This window comes from Marmota marmota, unplaced genomic scaffold (genome assembly GCF_001458135.2).
Source record: "Marmota marmota marmota unplaced genomic scaffold, marMar, whole genome shotgun sequence".
NCBI classification, from domain to species: Eukaryota; Metazoa; Chordata; class Mammalia; order Rodentia; family Sciuridae; genus Marmota; species Marmota marmota.
Window position 1 is genome coordinate 12895770 of NW_026000142.1, and position 20034 is coordinate 12915803.

Below are 20034 nucleotides of genomic sequence, written 5' to 3' on the forward strand. Positions count from 1 at the left end.
TATAGATTAAAGGGACAGAAAAAGGAATTTTTTTTTCCTTTTCTCTCAGCATTTGAACCCATCCCCACTGCAGGTTCAAAGACCAATCTCCTTAGTCTCTTTCTTTGAGTGACAGGAAGTCTGCTCTGCCTTCAACTGTGCAAAAAATTCAATAAAATCACTTCCATTTGAATTGTCACAACTGTACCCACTTCTCCCGAGCAGATGAATCCTTGTGATGCTATTGACAGCCTGTACCATTCTATCACAACTGATAGCAGATGAATGAGTAGAGAGACTGATGGAGGCTGCCTATTTTTTCAATTTTCATTCTAAATCTCCTAGATCTGCATTTCAAGCCATGCTTGGATATTTAATCCTCATGAAGACAACACACTTCAGAGGAGCCCCTAAGAATGTGTCTTATGGTGCTCTCAAAACCCATTAACTTACTCCCTCTGGTCTTAAAAGAATCAGATTCTGCCTGATTGTGGATTAAGGAAAACTGCAGTACTCTCAGGCAGAAACTCCCAGTAAGTGGCAGCCATGACAATTATCTGCACAGCCAGGCAACAGAGATACTGCAGAGAAATTTTAGTATGACCTCTCTGCTGTTTAAAAGAAAAATCCCACATGCCTAGGAGGTATTATGATTTTGTACATTGTAAATATTAATTGACACTTGCTCCACAGCTTATGAAATTTTCAATTTGACTAGTTATATTTACAAGATATAAAGCAAATAAAGCAGGATTCTTAAGAGCTCTTGGTAAGGAAAATGCAATCTTCATGTTCCCTGCATTATAATTAACACTGCTACACAGATCACTATAAAGGAGATATTTGAAAATTAAAAAAAAAAAAAAGGCATGGGAGCATTTGTGAGCTGAGCCACAGAAAGAGCAAGCCTTCTTATAAATGAGTTCTAATGCAAAAATTGTAGCAAATTGTCTCTGACACCTTACAACCATAAATTCAGAGACAAAGGGGAAAGATAACTGGGTATCAATCAAAGGAGTTTCCACTGTAGGAACATTGCCAACTCCATCTAGGTCACATAATCTCTGAAGCATATTTTTTGTGTGTTTATGATCAATTATGTTCCATTTAAGAATCTCATTAATTTTGTAAACAGTATATGTATTACAACCACTGATCAAGCTTACTAGGGTTTTCCCCTTTTGCTGGCAATGAATACTTAGAAACAGTCCTTCTGCCAGAATATTCTGCTAAGAAGATTGGGGATATTCAAAAAGGCAAAATCAGGGCTGGCATTGTTTGCACACGTGGCAGCAGGGGACTGGCCATTCCTTTGTTCTGCTCTGTGTTTTTGCCAATCTATTAATAATTATATTTTAAGAAAAACAGAACACATATGTTTCTAAGTCATTTGCACTTAAATGTAGTTGATATCCAACAAGAGTTAGTCAGTATCAAAAATAGTTTTTATGTGTATATCTTAGTGACTAGAATTTGGACCATTGTAAATTATTTTGAGTTCTCTGTGCCCCCTTCTCCCTGCAGTATACAGGGTTCAAGTTGCTTTACTTATAGAAAAAACATTTTCATAATAAGATTAATAAATTAATCTGTGGTCAAAACTTTTAAAATCTAAATGTAATATGATTTCCCAGCCTTTTGTTAACTTTTTCACATGTCCAACCAATATAGACTCATGATTTAGGAAATAAAAAAGCAACTACAATGTGAAAAAAAAAATCACATTTCATATTTTTTAAAAAGTTTTTGATTTCAAAATTTGAAATGACATCTAAACTTATAGTGAAATAGCCAATAGCCAGTGTTACCAAACAACCTTTGATTGCAATTGTTAAGCAGTATGATTCTTTAAACTAAAGATACACTGTTTTAATTTATTGTTGTATCACTAAAAACTGTATTTCCTGGGGCTAAATGAAGAAGAACAACATGACTTAATAATCATAATAATCCACTTAATAATCCACTTTAACCTATACTCAGATTCTTAACTTCTAGAGTTACTAATTGTTTTAGTTTTCCTGGGACTCACAGAAAATTCTATTAGTAGTTTTCAAAACATGACTCACCCAAATCACAACAGTTTAGGACATGTCTTTATGCATTGTTTATTTAGTATTATAGGAATGCCTTTTCAGAAATCTTATGTAGGGATTAAAATGATTAGATGTCATATGCCTCCAGGGTTTCCATGTTACTATTTTTAAATAAATCTTCTGCTAACTATTAAGATATCTATATCCACATAAAGTTGATTATATACACACAGTATAATTAGCATGGCAGCTCCATGCCAATTCTGAAATCTTATATAAAAATGAAATATTAAAAAACAGACATTTTGATCAGATATCATACAGAAAGAAAATAGATAATTTCCAGCAGTAATTCTCAACTGGCATTTTAATATTAAAATGATTTTGATTTCCAGAAAGCATTGCTGGGAATAGTTTAATCAGAATCTCTGGGGGTGGGATGCAGGCATCAACATATTTTCAAAGCATCCCAGATGTGAAGGCAGATTTGAAAATCACTGGAAAATATAAGAAACTTATACAATAATGAAATTAAAAACAAAAACCCAAGACATTTTTATCATCATGCAGAAAGAAAATAGATAAATTTCCAGTAGTGATCCTAAACTGGCATTTTAATATTAAAATGGTTTTGATTTCCAAAAATAGCCCTTCTGGGAATAGTTAAATCAGAATCTCTGAGGGTGGGTTCCCAGGCATTCAGTATTTTTTCAAAGCATCCCAAATGATTCTTATGTGAAGATAGATTTGAAAATCAATGATAAACAAATGAAAATTAGAAATTAAGTTCAAGATGGAGTACATTCACAGCAAATGTGAGCTAATGCAATGCTCTGGCTACAGGCTCAGGCATCTGGGAGAAGGGCATGTCAAAAATACCTACAGTACAAAGTGCTGACTCGTGTCTTTGAAACAGATAACTTGAATAATGGTTTCCCTATTTTTATTGGCCTGATTACATCTTAGGCTTTACAAAGACACTATTTATTGCACAAATATTTATTGTGTTCCACCTAGTCTGCTGGGCACAAAATGATCTAGAGCAGAGAAAGTCCATCCAAGGGCCTATAAATCATTTCATCAACCCAGTATAATTTCCAGAACACATTAACAATAATAAACACATGAATTTTTTCCTGGGTAATTAACCTTTACAGTGGTAACATTGCTACCACTCACTATTCTTAAAGTGCCAATTTTTGTGATTATTTATAGAGTCACCCCTTGGGAAGAAGAGGGAATTGGTTCTAAGATGCCTCATGGATACCAAAACCTGTGCTCAAGTTCCTTATATAAAATGGTGTAGTATTTACATATAATCTATGCATATCCTCCCATATTTTAAATCATTTGCAGATATTTATAACACCTAATACAAAATAGATACTATATGAATTGTACTGTTTAAGCAATGATAACAAGAAAAAATGTCTGTAGATGTTCAGTACATACAAAATATATTTCAGTATTTTTAATCTGTAGTTGATGAACTATGCAAATGTGGAACCCAGGGATACAAGGCTGACTATACATATAAAATTAAAAACAACAACAACAACAACAAAACCAAAACAACAACGAGAAGCCATTTTGGGGAGGAAAGGCTTGAATTTAAGACTATAAGAGTAGTAACATCATAAGAAACATCACATAGCCAGTTGTACTAGTAAGTTCCATAGAGTAGTCATAGATGAAGCTGACTTTTGAAGACAAAACAGGGAGAATAAGATCCATAACCCCTTTAAGTGCTTTAGAGTGGTGTAGAGATTTCTAGCTTCTGAACTGCCTGACTCAGGAATGGTTTAATCTACTAGGACATGTTCTTTGGTGGTTGTGATTGGGTTGAAAGGCTTGTGTTTGTTTTCCCTTAGTGATCACATAGAAAAAAGAACAAAATCACCCTGGATTGAAGGTGAAGGATGAGGACAGGGAAGTATTGGGAAAGGAGGTGTTACTTGAGCTGAGTTTTAATAGAAAAATTGTAATTAGCTGACTAAAAAAGAATGTGTGAAAGGGGAGTAAGGGTTAGGTTTCAAGGTCAAGGGAACAGCATATTTGAAGACTCCTATGGGCTAAGCCAGCAGTGTTTTTGTTTTTTTTTTTTTTTTTTGTGAATTTCCAAGTGGTTTAGCATGTCTGGAACATGGGTGTTATGAAGGGAGAACTGGGATTAAAGCCAGCAAGGTAGGCTGAGGATGCACTGGAAAGGCATTTATAATTTATCACGCAAACTCTGAAAAAGCTTTGAAGTATTTTAAATAATGGAGAAACACACAAAATATATACATTTTAGATTTAAAGGGTTATTTTGGTAGCTCTAGGGATGGACTAAAAGGGGGTGGATTGGGAGTTGGGGGACAGGGAGAGTGGAGATCAGCTGGAGGCTATCGGGAGTGAGAAAATAGGAAGGCCTGAACTCAGGGATAGAGGAGGGGATGAAGAAGAGGGAAAACTGCAGGAGTGTGTTGATAAGATGTCATCTTGGGCAAGGGGCTTAATGAGAGGAAGAAGGGTAATTCCTAGGTTTCTGGATTGAACAACTGATAAAAGCTTTTGTAGAAATAACATATAGAAGAGAACTATGCCTGGTAGAGGGGAAAATGAGTGCAATTTTAGGTGCAGTTTTAAGTCAGCTCAAGAAACAGAAGTTTTCTTTAACTTTTTAAACTTTTTTTTTTTCTTTTTGAGAACCCAACTGTAAAAGACTTTTACAAAAATAGCTGGTCCAAACATATAAAAATTTCCAAGGTTATAATAGACAATGGAAGACTAAAAATTTTTTCTAGATTAAAGATTAAAGGAAACTTTGACAGTCAAGCACACTAACAACCAGAATTTCCTTTCTCTACAAAGGATATTATTTGGGTAGTTAAAAGCTTTGAATATGGTCAGTTAATTAGTGACTGGTCTTTTATCAATATAGCATTAATATTAATTTTCTATTTTGTTCATTGTACTGGTGTTACATAAGAAAATGTCCTTTACTTTTAGGAAATATATAATGAAGTGGTTGGGATGAAAGAATATGATACATAGAACTTACTCCCAAATGGGTCATGTGTATTTGTAGAAAGCTGAATGGGAAAGGTAACATGATAAAATGCTAACTTTTGTGAATATGAGTGAAGGATACATAGGAAATCTTTGTACTATTGTTGCAATTTTCCTGTAAGTCTTAAATTATGTCTAAATTAAAATGTATTTTCATCAAAATTTCTTTTGAAATGTTTAAAACTATTAGAGAAGGAGAAAGAATAATAGAACAACTATATTCCCTTCACTAGAATAAACAATAGCTAATAGATCCTACTTATTTTTAGTCATTTTTTGAAGCAAAATCTTATCTTATAACATTGTATGTAGGAAAAATTGTATAAATGTGTATTTTATACAAAGTAGGAGAATGGCAAAAGATGTAGACTAACATAGGTTTAATCATCACTTAAATTAAGAAATAATCAAACCCAGAGTGTCCAATGACCCCAGGAACTAAGGACTCTAGATTTTCTATAGGTTTACTGCAATAAAGTCAGAGCAGTGAACTTAAAGTATATTGCATAATTTAGCTAAGAGGTTAAAGTGTTCTTTTAGTTTCTATAGAAAAGCAAAAACAGCAGTTCTTTCCATATATCAGCCCACCATAAGAGAGTACTTTATTTTTCCTGGGTTTTTTTTTTTTTTTTTACTTAATTAAAATCTATACAGAAAAGCCACTTCAAAAGTGCCATTCATTCAAAGTGTAATAGGCTATTCACAAAAACTGTTCAAGAGTCTCCTTGAGAAAACAGTAAATAATACACATAGGAAATATTGCCAGAACAGGCAATATCAAATGCAAAAAACAAAAACAAAAAAACCCAGTGGTCAAATTATAACCTAGGTTCATAGCCAAGATTTAGCTTTTGAAATGCTCTTCTTTGTTCCCAGCTGCCGCCCTGTGGTGCTCTTTGGGCTCAGGATAGAAGTCAGGAGACTTGATCTGAACAGAAATTAGTGACAGACACAAGAGCTGCTTAGGACATTGCCCTAGCCTTTAATGACACCAGGCCTTTCTAGGTGTCTTCATCCAGATATCATTATTTTTAAGACCTTTAATCTTACTTTCCTTGATAAACACAAGAAAGAACAAGTGAAGGACAGGAATGAAAGACCAGGCAGCAAATCAAAACAGGAAGAAGTGGAACAAATCCATATGGCCCCATGATCCAGGGCTGGATGGTGAAGTAAGGGGTTCAGTCACATATGGCAGAGAAGGAAACTCAGGGTCCTGGGAGTTAGTGGAGCTGTCCCACCTGTATCCACCTCTGCTTCTCTTCTCTCAGGCTCTTTCCTTTCGTATCGCCCTGCTCTCTCTTCTCTCATATTTCATTATTTTCCTTATGCCTTTTAAACTCTCCCACAAAAATAAGTTAGTTGTCCTTGAAGCATTATACATAAGAAGGCGCTGTCATTTGTGCTGTCATCTTTCTGGGAATCTAGGAATAGTTATTTCCTCACCTTTCTCACATGTCTTCTTTCAGATTCCTCTTTTGTCAGACAGAGAACAAATTCTAGATCACAGAGTAATGACCCTTTTTCCTACAATCTCTTCAATAGAAAAAAAAGATAAGATTAAAAGAATTCCCTTTTTCATTTTGAATATCTCCCCATATCACATCTTCCAGTTGTGACTAAGACTTTATAGCCTAAGCAAAGAAAATTATTTTCTTAATATATTTTATGACCCTGCATGGGGAAAAAAAATACCATCATTGTTGAATGCTGTGTCCTTCTCTGTCTTTTAACTGAGAAAAAATATGGCTAGAAAAAAAAAGGATGGTGTCATAAAGATTTACACACAAAAACGTAGGGGGAAAGTCACTTAGTAACACACACACACACACACACACACACACAAATCTGATGAATTAGTCTCTTTCCAACTGAAAACAATGACTACTAATGGATCAACTAAAATATTCTTACATTCCAGGTATATTGTATGTCCCTAACACAGTACAGACTGCAACATATTAGGGCCCATGGTCTCCACTCTCCAAGAACTTATATTTTATGATATCACTAAAAGTTAAAGAATTATTCAGTAAAATTATGATAATTGTGTTTCTATGTGTACTTTCATAGAAGATATCTGAGAATATGTTCAGTTAAATATGAACACCCATTTTTCTCTACATGGTGATATTTTTTGATTTTCAAAAACTTTCTTCTTTGTACTTTTACACATTTTAATGCTTTATAGTATGCATTATTTTATGATCAAGAAAAATAAAATTATTTCCTTTTCAAATTGAAGAGCAGATTTTGATATATTTAAAACATTATTTCTCAAAGTTAAAAGTTATGTTAGAAAAATGCATATATTTTTGTGCAAATCAAGGTCTTAATTAAATTACATGGATATTGAGTTTTATTACTCTTTAATATTAAGCTTTTCAAATATTGAGTATTTGTGAAATTCCTGGTTTTCAATTCAGTTTCTTTTGTGCAGGCTGAGTTGCTATGGTGACATCATTTTGTACTTGCATCTAAAACTTCTATATTCTAGGTTTATTACTTCATGTTATCTCATTCCCAAGGAACTTTTTAAAAAGTAGCTTTGATTACCTGCTATGAGGCCCAAAGGAGTCTTGTATCACTTTCTCAAAAGACAGACCACCAACCGAATACAGTGAAAATAAATTCTCACTGCACTCAGGAGTAGAATCCAGACAGCTCTCAGCCCCTATCCTCTCCCACCTACCATCTGGCCCTCCCTGCAGCTATTGGAGCAGCAGTAAAGCAGAGAGGAGGGAGCACCACCCCCAGCCCCTGAATGTTGCAATCCCTAGACACAGGATCCAGAAAAAGAGCCCCCAAGTGATGATATTTCCTTCCACTTCCAAGGCCTCACTGACCTAACATGAACTTTCAGAAATCCTCTAAGTCCCTTTCAAGTCCAAAATCTATGAATCTACACATAATTAAAATGAAAAAGATGAGCTTTCAAATTGAGTGTTTTATCCCTTCTTATCAGGATTAGGGATGCAATTTAGATCAACTTTCTCATGGCAGATGCAGGAATAAATTGCCATTGTTCAATTCTGCCCCCTGTCTTGTTTCTATTTTAAATAATTTTTTAAGCTTCTTCTAAAAATATCTTTCAACCAAGTTAGTTTATCCCATCCTTTGATGAGAAAGGCCCTGCTCTGGTATTTGATCCATCAATTATTCTATGTCAAATTTTCTCTTTTCTAGTTTACAAACAAACTTAGTTTTTAACCATTCCAAAAAAAAAAAAAAAATCCTAACAGCATCTTCCACTTCAGCTACATTCCCATTTTTCTTTTCCCTCCACTCACATTTCACCTTCTATTTCTACCTCTCCACAGGGTACTTCCTTCCATGTCCTCTGCTGAAGCTATTGTCCTTTTGGCCAGAAGTGGCCTTCCAAAGACTAAACCCACACTCTTCTTATTGGACCTGCCATGCATTTCATGCCATTTGTTCATTGTTTGTTTCTTTTCTAAAATTTATTTCTATCAGGATGATGGAAATTTAAATTACCCTGACTTTCCCCCATTCTTCTAGACCCCTCATTTACTTCTTGTCAAATATTGTTATTTAAAGCCCCACTCTACATTTTCTTCCTCTGCCCAAGCACTTCAGAAAAATGACATTGCCAACCACCTGGATGGAGGTATATAGATACCTTCATCTGTCTTGTGAGCTCTATATCTATATTTTTAGTTTTCTAGAAGCTATTTACTCTTCCCTTAAATATTACTGAGTCTAAACATGGCACCAAATAGGAAACAAAACTAATTAGCTTATTAGTTTCTTTTTATTCATCTTCTTCTCTTTTCAATCTGTCTTTTATTTAAAAAAATACAAAGCATCATTTTAATCTTCTTTTTTTAAAAAAAATTCAGGGTGTCTGGTACTGCATGATTTTTAAAATGACAAATTCTGTTTGCAGAGTTCCTTTTTCTCTAAGCCTACCTCTCCTGGCTTTATTTTCTTCCACTCTACTTTTTATGCCTTGAAACTTGCCAAGCAGCTGGTGGTCAACTCCCCTGCCACATTATCTTTATGAATATGGCTGCCTTTTACCCTTGGTTTTCCTTGGGCTAGAATGCTCTTTCTCTCTCTTTCCTCTTCTTCACCAGCTCAAATGCTTCTTCCTAAGTTAAATATTCCTGTTTCTACTGCCCCTGAAACCTTTCACCTCTGTCTGGTATTTAACATAAAGCTTTTATTTTATTACAAATTTTGAGTGAACAAGGAAGAGCAGGGAGATATTGCTTGTGTCCATTGCAATCCTTGATGCACAGTGAAACTCTTCAAATGGATGTAGTAATGAATGACTTAGCTATAAATATACAATGGACAAAAATTGAGTCACAGAAAAACAAGAGTTTGGAGTTCAAGTGAATAAACAGGGCTCTCTTTTACATTTGCTCCCGTCATTTCCTTGAAACACTCATAACAACCGATTAGTATAAGCCATTATATGACTCCCTGCTCTCTCCCCAGTACAAATGATTTTAAGTGGGCAAGCACACCTTTGCTAATTAGCCCCATTTTCAACAATCCCCCCAAAATCAATCCCCAAAAAACAATATCCCCAAAAAGCTTTGGCTCCATTTGAACATTTTTCAGGAACCCTTTCCTCAACTTAGTTGAGCACATAACTAAGATTATTAAATTAAAAGAGACTTCCTTAATATTTTTTGCATACCAGTGATAGCGGTGCTATAAGTCATTGTACCTAACTTTTGTTCATTCCTTTTATTGTTTCCTCAGTAATTATAAAATAATGCACATCAAATTTACTGGAATAAGACAGATATAGGAGGCATTTATGATAATGGTGAACAAATTCTATATTGATGTATTCTTTAGTAAAAAGTTTGGAATATGCTTTTTAGATCTTTGCTTTCTCTTATAATCAATAGGAATTGAAGAAATATCAGCTTGCCACCCAATAATTTTAGGTTATGATATCCAGTCCCTGGAATTCAGAGGAAGACTAGAACCTATAAGCTGAGACAGTCATAAAGTTCTTAATGTTTTGAATTTTTAGATCAGTAGTGAGATAACAGTCATTTATTTCTTTTAATTGTCTAAGTCATAATAATTCAGTGGTATATGGCTCTTAGTGGTATATGATTCTTTTTTTTTTAAGAGGAACTAACTATTCATTATCATTTTGGGGAACTAATTACTAGAATAATTAGTTGCAAAAAATTGCAACTTATTAAGTACCTGCTATGTATTAACAAACACACTTTAGAAAATTTATTATAAACTGAGAGTTACCAGAGGAAAAAAAACAGGCAGTTGAAACCTCCTTAATTAAATATCAATTCCATATGAAGCAAGTGTTACATCTTTAAGACAGTATAAAAATGAACTATTACAATATATTGGAAACATTCTTAATAGTTTACCTATATTTCAAATACATAGGTCCAGAAAAATATAGGTTTCATTTCGCTCAATTCAACTTTCTTTCATTTCTTTTCTTCCTTCCTTCCCTCCCTCCCTCCTTCCTTCCTTCCTTCCTTCCTTCCTTCCTTCCTTCCTTCCTTCCTTTCTTTCTTTCTCTTCCCTCTCCCTTTCCATCTCCCCCTTCCCCTTCACTTCCCCCCTCCCTCTCCCTCTCTCCTTCTTTCTGGTGCTAGGGATTGAACCCAGGGATACTTTTCCACTGAAATATGTCCCCAACCATTTTATTTTTTATTTTGAGACAGGGTCTCACTAAGTTATTTAAGGCCTCTCTAAATTGCTGAAGCTGGCCTTGAACTTGCAATCCCCCTTCCACAGCCTCCCTAGGCACTGGAATTACAGGCATGCACCACCACACCCAATTTAACCATGTTCTTTAGGATAGATTATGTATGAGATATTTCTGAGTAGCTCTGCTGTGGGCCATCATTGTTTGTTTTCTTTCTATCCAAAGGAGAACATTCAATGCTAAAGTCATTGAAACTGTTTTTAAAGTCGTTGGTACCACTGAACTCTGCATCCAATGTAGAACTCTAGTACCCTGGGGAAAGGAGGATAATAAAAAAGTAACTTACATAGTCTATATATTTTGTGTTAAGAGTTTGAATGATAGGTGAGGGTAATTTGTAAGGCTAGTATTTAAGGGCTATGCCTTAGGGGTGCTAATATAGGAAATGCTAACTATTCAGCATCAAATATTCAGCTTTGCTTGTGGAGAAAGCATATTTAAAGGAATGAAAGTGTGTGCTTGAAGAGAAAGAAAGATGTGCTTAGAGATCATTCTAAGGGACCTATAGAAGGACCATTAAAAAAAATCCTCATTTTTGAAAGATGGTAGAAAGGTATCATACGTTTAAGTGGCACATGAAATTTATGTCTTTTTGGTCCCAGTTAGTGGATCACCTCCTCCTCCCCCACTCCTCCTCCTTCTCTTCCTCTTTCTTCTTCTCCTTCTCCTTCTCCTTCTCCTTCTCCTTCTCCTTCTCCTTCTCCTTCTCCTTCTCCTTCTCCTTCTTCTTCTTCTTCTTCTTCTTCTTCTTCTTCTTTTTTGATTAGGTGCTTTAATTTTGTTTTTTGTGGTGCTGGGAAATGAACCACAGGACATCTAACCTGTGCATGATATAGAAAGCATCTTTTTCCTTAAACATATTTTTCCTTATCATTAAGGTGGAGTAAATTGGAAGAATAATACACAGATGTGATGCTTCAAAATATTTATTTCTTCTAAATGCAACCCTACATTTCTTTCAAATGTCAGCTGTTGTAACTATAGGATGGCTCCTGTGTACTTGCTTTTTATTATCCTTACTGAAAAATCTGAGAAATAAATAATCCAGGTAGTTGAATTCTTAGGGGCAATTTGGTTACTGTTGCTTTGGAAACTAGTTCTTCCTTGTTATGGCTATGGACTTGGCTGATATTGAAACATCATTTTTCAAATATCAAAACTAATTCTGATTTTCTAAAAACTTTGGAACAAACTCTGGATGTCCTCATCCTGATGAGAATAAAAATGAATGATGACAATGTAGTGCAATAACTATGGTCTGGGACTATCAGAAAGAAGGTGTTTGGAAGGTACCGCCAAAGTCAAATGAAAAAGCTGTCCCAGAAAGAAAAGATATGCATAATAGAAATCTAAACTGTCCAGATATTTTCTAAAGTTAAATTCTGCTAAAAATCAGTGCACTAGTAAATATTCGCCTTGTCTTCCAGATAATTTCATTTTTCAGATTTTAGAGAAAGCACTAGTCTAAATTTGGATATGAAGACTGCAAAGGTCAATAAAGAGAAATTGACAGGAACCATGCCATTGTGTAATTCCCAAGGAAGAATGTATTGGGCATAGGCAACAAGGTCACTAGTCTGAAAGGCAAATAGTCAAAAACTTTTATAAAAAACCAGATGGATCCTCATTGTCACTTATGGCAGATTTAGGAGAGTAGGACTGTCATTACAAAAGAATGAAAGTCTCTTCTGAACCCATCTTTTTGTATTAAATTATAAAGACCCATAAATATAATGAGGATATAGCAGGAACACTTCACAGTAAGGTAAGGATTGGGAGAAGCACTGAGATATAGAGAATTTCCTAGTATTCAGATAAGAAACATAGGAAAAACAAAATAAAACAAGACAGACTTTATGACCAGACCAGGAATCCTGGTTTTACTCATTATCATCATCTGGGGATCTTGTTACCTAAGTAATTTTTACCTCAGTTTCCTCATCTATAAAATGGTTGTCTCACCCAAATATTTCTGTTCAGTTTTGATAAAATATTAAGCACAATGGTTGATATATAACCAATTTTGTTTTAAAAGCATTAGTTGCGGGGGCTGGGACTGTAGCTCAGTGATGGAGCACTTGCTAGCACATGTGAGGCACTGGGTTCAAACCTTAGCACCACATGAAAATAAATAAATAAAATAAAGGCATTCTGTCTATCTACAACTAAAGAAAAATATTTTTTTTAAAAAAGCATTAGTTGCCATCAATAGTATGAACACAATTCCTGAGACGTATACAAAACAATAGGAGTAGCAATAACTTCTAGTTTTTATCACCTATCACTTAAAATTTTGTTTCATTTGTATACCTGCACACATGAGAATTACTTCTTTAATATCAAAGACTTTGATATGTATATTAAGTAGGATTGAGTTATGAATTGTTTTTTTTTCTTTTAGGTTGATATTAAATCAATAATTCACATGCTCTAGGTGTGATTTAACAAATAGGAAAATGATTTTTCCATTATAATTCAATTCATATTTCACCAGCTTTTCCAAAGAATATCTGTGGAATCAAATTAATTCTTCAATTTTAGCATTTTGTATGTAACACAGAGGAAGTGTTTAAACAACGGTTTGGTGGCTAAATAGACCAATAAATAAGAGAACTTGGGGAAAAAAAAGGAGTGATTTTATGAGGAGGGTAATATTTGTTTCTTTTTTATTTATTTATCTTATTGTTGTTACATTACTTCCATGTTACACAAGGAAGAATATAGTTTCAAAAAACTGTAAAGAAAGATAATTGGGACAAACTGTTTTCATGGTTTTCCATTATGATAAACCCATCCAAACAGAAAACAAATCTAATCTGTTGTAACTTGTTTTTATGTCTTCTTATTACTACCACATTCTCTCTGAAGTATTCACAAGTTATCTGTTCAGTTATCTATTGTAACTGTTGCTCAAATTTGATGTCAAGCAGGTTGGTACAAATTCATAGCAATCTACCTTTTTTCTTTGTTGAGAAAATATTTGTCTATAAATTTAATATATCATACTGAAGGAATGGCATGTCTAATAAATATACACTTTATGAGGATAAAATGTGAGGTTTGTAATGTATTCTGTGGTTAGTCTCATAAAAGAGGCAAGACTGATCCTGAATTTGTTTGTGAATTATTCATTCAGTATCAAGAAGAAATGCTTCCTCTTGCTTGGTACTAAATTTAAACTGCATATAAGAATTTAGAAACTAAATATGTTTCTTCATCTCTTGTGCTGTGGGTTTTGATTCCAAGGAACTTTAACTCGTAGATGAAGCCAACACATTTTATTTTTCATTCAATGAACATTTTCTGCACACATTTTTTTCTACTAAGTGTTATGGGTGAATTAAAATTAAATAACATTTACTTAATAATTGTACAGTATGATAAGAGAATAAGATTTGTACAAAGTCCTCAAGACTTGACCTAAAAAAATATGCTTAAGGGAAATATTGGTGGTAGGCCAGAGTTTAGTGAAGAAAGTTCATTATTATTAAATAAAATGTAAAATAAGACCCAAAAATCAGATAGTATTTTATAAGCAAATAGATATGTTAAAATATAATTCTAGGAAAGCAGACTTCTGCCAAAATGTAAAAGGGAAATTTTGTTAGGCACAGCATGTGTTCACCTCAGTATCTTTCTGTCCTTTATTCTTTAGTAATAAAATCCCAACATTTATCCCAGGCATGTGGCTACTCAGAATGAAAGTTACATTTTTCAGGCTTCTTTTGTACATAGATGGGGTCATGCCATTAAATTCTGGCAAATGGGATTTAGCAAAAGTGTCTTGAGTTCTAGAAAATGTCCTTAAATGGAAAACATGTGCTTTGTGCCTATTCCCTGCTGGGTGTTACCTAAACTGTGGGCCTCATGGCTGGAACCTGAGCAGCTAGCTTGCCCAAAAGATGCAAGAGAATGGCAAAGCAAAAATCTCAAGTCTGGATGATGATCATGAAGTGACTATACTAATCATGATGATAATCTATCTTATTTAAATCACTGTTGGTTGGTTTTGTCATCATTTGCAACTAAACCAAAACTTTAGAATTTAATATTGTTCTACCACTTATATTAAAATACAATATTTCACGGAAGGAACCCAGAATGATGGGGTATAGTTATGCTGTAAGATTTACTGTACAAGTGTCATGGGGCAGTGACAACAGATAGGATCTATGGAACCCAAGAAGAAACAAAGAAACAAAAGGAATTCGCTTTGTATTGTTGTGTAAATCCAAGATTGTTTTCTAGACAACCTCTTTGGTATCAGGGAAATATTGTTCTTGTTGGTAAGTTGGTTTAGATAACAAATAATGATGCAATTTCTACAAATCAGTGTACATAATCAATCCAAGACACATTGGTACACCTGTTCTATAAGGTGGCACTGCTGTCAGGAAGCAGCCATGCCTTGGAAGAGGCTTATTTTCATAAGTCCTGATAAATTGGTTTTGGATTGCAGAAAAGTCCTCTCCTCACTGTAACTATCATTCAGGAGTGTTGGGTGAAGAAAAATAGAAAACATTTAATGGAGAATTAGATTTTAAAAATATATTAAACATTTTTTTAAAAATTAAACCTATATTAATGGTATTTCTTCATAAAATGTCAAAACACCTAGACAAGAGGACTAACTAAATAAATATTTCTTAAGTGTTGGTATGGCCTTATCTAAGCACAGCAGACTAAAGGGACCTAGGCTAATCATCGGCTGGTAATTAGGGGTTCCTGGGCCAGGAGATGAAGTAGACACATTGGCATAGGACAGCATCTGTGGCTTTTTCTTCTCAGAGGCAAGGAGAGTATCAAGAGGCCCAACATATAAAACTGTCTCAGAAAAAAACATGGAGCATAGATCCAGGGACAGAGAAAAGTTCAGACAGGAGTTTGGCATCAGGAAGGTTGTGAATGAGCTCTATACAGCTTGAGAAATTCTGGAAACTAGCTATAGGGAGGGCTGGCTGGCAGGTGGACTGGCAATGTGTTATGAGTCTCCAGCAAATAGGACTGGAATTCAGGTCCTGAGAAGAAATAGCTGGTTTTGATTTTTCAGGGCCAAATCAAAAGCGGACCTCAGAGCTCAAAGACAAGATGGTTGCTTGTTGCCAAGGAACAACACAATGTTTAAGGGCTGGCCATTAAAACAAGGTGAAAGTTACAAGGTGAGAGAAGCCAGTAGTCAGTTAAGTTGATCCTGAACTATTGAACTATGTAGGGACGCAGGGGTCTTTTTATTCTTGGGGCTAGAATGAAGTTGAGCCCACAAATGGGATCAAATTGGTCTCATACTCAGAACATGGATGACTTTGGAGAGAGATAAGTAGTTAAATACATTATAATGAATGAGAAGCTCTCAAGGTGCAACTAAGAAATGGCTGTACATTTAAACAATCTGTGAGGCCAGTTCTTCTCTTGTTTTATATGCAGTTTAGGGCAGATACTGTTGATTTTTCTAGTCACTCTCAGTGTACCCTCTGATCATTTTGGTTTCCTACATGAAAGTTCTAATGTAATAATGAACAATCTTCATATCATTGTGAAAACTTCCAACTATACGTATACCAAATCTTCCCTATGTTGAAACTGCTCAAGAAAGAGTCAGCTTCCTTTTCTATTTTGTGTCCTAATGCTTCTTTTTTCTTTTCCCCTACCTTACTAACATGTTGTTTCCATCCTAGGTGGTGATGGCAGGTTTTGGAGAAAAGATGAATCAGCAGAAATTATTTTGCTTGTCAGATATCGTCAAGGAGAACTGAACTTGTTCTCTGGGCATGGCAGGTATTTAAAGTTGTATTTTCCTATGAGGTGTTTTTCGAAGTTCTTTGGAGTTAAGTCCATTCCTGGGAATCACTTATTCAAAGTTCCTGCAGTAGAGGGCAGTATAAATCCTCAGCCCTAGACATTCATCCTATACCTCCAGCTTCTCTACTGTCAAATCATGTTTTCAGGCAATCTTCTTGGAGAAGATAGAAGCTATTTAACCTATTCCTCTTTCACTCCTCTCATCTGGTTGATAGGAAACACTCATTCTTTGCCCCCAGCAAATTCTGAAAGGAAAAGCCATCCCAATGTATCAGATTCTCTTAGTTCCAAATGGGACAGCCAGTCAGTCATTCAATAACTGACAGTGGGCTACATTTGATTTGTCTTGGCTAAGACTCAGTCCATAGTCTAATGGCATGTCAAGCTCCCAGAATAGTTCTTTTAATGCCTATTTTTTTCTTGGAATAATAAGGGAATTAATCATAGGGGACACACAGTTCACTAACAGCTTTCCCAAAAAATTTCTTCAAATCTCCATTTCTAACCTTTTTTAATATTTATATTATTTTATTTATTTCTTACATACATGACAATAGTGGAATGCATTGCATTCATTATGGGGTAGGGAGGGAGAGCATGGGAGGAAGATTACCTCTAGATAGGGAAAGGGAAGGGGAAGGGGAATAGCAAGGATGGTGGAAGGTGATTGTCATCATTACACAAAATACATTTCTAATCTTTATACCTTCAATGTGAGTACATACATAAACCTAGTGCTCTGCAAGTTCCATATGGTAATCTTACAACCTCATGTTGAAATATGCAGTAGTTTTCTCAAACCTGTAAAAACTTGAGACTTAAATACTTCATTCAAATAGCCAACTATAGCAACAAACAATTATTCATTTTTAAATTTAGGTTTCCTCAAGTTTAAGTATTTCATTTGATTTTTTGTTATTGTTGTTCCTAAAATAATCACTTTTTTATTATATAAGTTTATTATAAAAAATGCTGTCACATCCTGATGATAACAGGACAGCATGTTGAGAGATATGTCAAAAGACCACTCAACACTCCATATACTTATGTGATATGCCTCATAAACAGTCAAATTTTAAATATTAAGGAGTCATCTTTTGCTATAGAAGATTTACTAAATATTCCCATAGTATGTCTTTCCTGAGTACTAATTTTCATGAGGGATTCTTTTTTTTTCCCTCAAAATTCTTCTTAATCTAGGTATTCAGTATTCTGTCACTTTAGTGGAAGTTGTTAAATTTTACCCCTGAATAAGAATGGTGGGTGAGGCTGTACTTAAACATTAAATAACATTCCAAATTTCCATTGGATGACTTTCAGGAAAATTGCTTAATATATTTTAGGATGTATTTGCCATTACCCCATATTTTTTTGTATCAGAGTTAGCCATTGTTTTTTTTTTCCTATTTAAGTTGATACTCAACAAAGGTCATCCCATGCCATGTCCAAGCTAACAATAAAGCCACTATAGATATGAAGTATAGTTAGAGACAATCTAAAGGATATAATGAGTAGAAAACTTTCTGGAAACATTAACTTTGATTTTTCTTTTCCCAGTTTTATGGAAATAGGAAAATGAATTAGCTCAGCTATAAGGCCAATTTTCAGAAAACAACAGAATAAAATACTAAAAGTCTCCAATAAATTATCCTTTTGTAAGATAAAAGAATTAAACAAGTAATTCTGAAATTTTAGAAGTCAGTATCTCATTGAGAGGCCTTGATTTAAATCCTAGCTGTCTCTTATTTTTGATCCTTGGACATCATATTACTTCAGACTTATGCAAAATGATCGACTATGATACTTTGTTGAAGAGAAAGAAAGAACGAGAAGTCTGGAGTATATCTTCCAAAGACAAATTCACTGGAAATTTCAGTAATTAAACTTTTATGTATTTGCAGAAAAATAATCAATAAAATATCTTCTTGGTTAATGAAACAATTTAGTATTTTGTGTTGGTGGGAGAGAGATAGAACAGAGGATAATGCTAAAGCTTTTGTTTCATATATATATATATATATATATGCAAAGCTGCATTTTAAAATTACAAAAGGATGGGGGAATAACTATATTTATCAACTGTTGCACATAAACATAGGACAATAATAAAAAATTGAAGAAATAAAACCCTGTTATGTGAGAAGGAAGAAACGTATATTAATTTGCTGACACTCTCAAGGGAAATATGATAAATGTTTTATATACTAGCAGAATTGTTATTTGTAGAGAGAATGGATTCTGATGGCTCCTGCTTTCTTGAAGAACAAAGCCCACATCACAGTTTGCCCTACAAAATTTTGGACAATCTGATTGCAAACTGCCTTTCCAAATTGCATCTTTCTAATTGGAACCACATAAGATCCAGACAACTTCTTTCTTACTCCTACCTTTTACCACATATTGTTTCCTTACCTATAATGCTGTGTTTTCCTTTTTAGCCTAAAGGACATTTAAACATCCTTTAAAGATCTTTTCGGGTTTCTAAGTAAATATCTAACCTCCAAATCTACATCCATATCTTTAAGAAATGACCAAAGAAACACAAATATAAAAATATCCTACCTCAGGATCACAAAATAGGGATGAATATCACATACGTGCTAGAAAATCTATGGATCTTCTAAATACACTAAATGGGTTCAAGTTGAGAGATTCCAGGTAGAGATAAGACACTGAAACTGATTGGCCATTTTCTTCCCTAAAGATAACCAATATCTCAAGGAAAAACTAGAGGAGATTCAAGATGCTTCTTATTGGACAAACAAGGAACAGATGACCTCTTTTGCTATAAGAGAGCAATACTATTCAAAAGTAGCTGTGATTAAATGATTGGATTTATAAGAATCTTTAAACTGCTAGTATTTCAACTAAAAAATCATTAGTGAGCACCACAGATGAAACCTAGACTGCACTGGGTATGGAGAACATGTCAAATAGGAACTGATACTAAAAAAACAAAACAACAACAACAACAAAATCCACCAAATAATACAAAACCAAAACTAATTCTTTCTTTCCCTTTTCTTTTTCTTCTTCTTGTTTTTTTTTCTTGTGGTTGTCTATTTGTTTATTTGATTTTTAGTGCTCCAATAGAACTCAGGACCTCAAGCATCCTAGATAAGTACTTATCCACGCCCCTAACCCTTGTCCATTCTTTTACCTGATGAGAAAATGATAATAAATGATAATGCTATAATAAATGAAGCATTGTGTTGTGATGAAGCAATAGCCACTAAGCACTACCTCAGAAAAAAAAAACTTTAAAATATGTGAGTTTTATTAATTTCTCTTGGCTTCAGTTTCCTCAGCTGTATATTAGAGATGATAATGTTGATGATAACTCATGATACATAATATAATTGTTATTTTAAGTAATTAATGCATATTCAATAATTAGCACAATAAGCATGGAGTATTTCCTAGTTTTTGAATTTTTTATTT

At 34.2% G+C, this 20034-nt stretch overlaps 1 long non-coding RNA gene across 1 annotated transcript in view; it reads left to right on the top strand.

Annotated features, from left to right (window-relative positions):
• The window catches only part of LOC125611372, a 93570-nt gene extending 73752 nt beyond the window's left edge, over window positions 1-19818 (top strand). The window contains exons 2-3 of the long non-coding RNA XR_007341540.1: window positions 16470-16569; window positions 19676-19818. This is a non-coding gene — a long non-coding RNA (uncharacterized LOC125611372). The remainder of the gene's footprint in view (window positions 1-16469; window positions 16570-19675) is intronic.
• The last annotated feature ends 216 nt before the right edge of the window (window positions 19819-20034 follow it).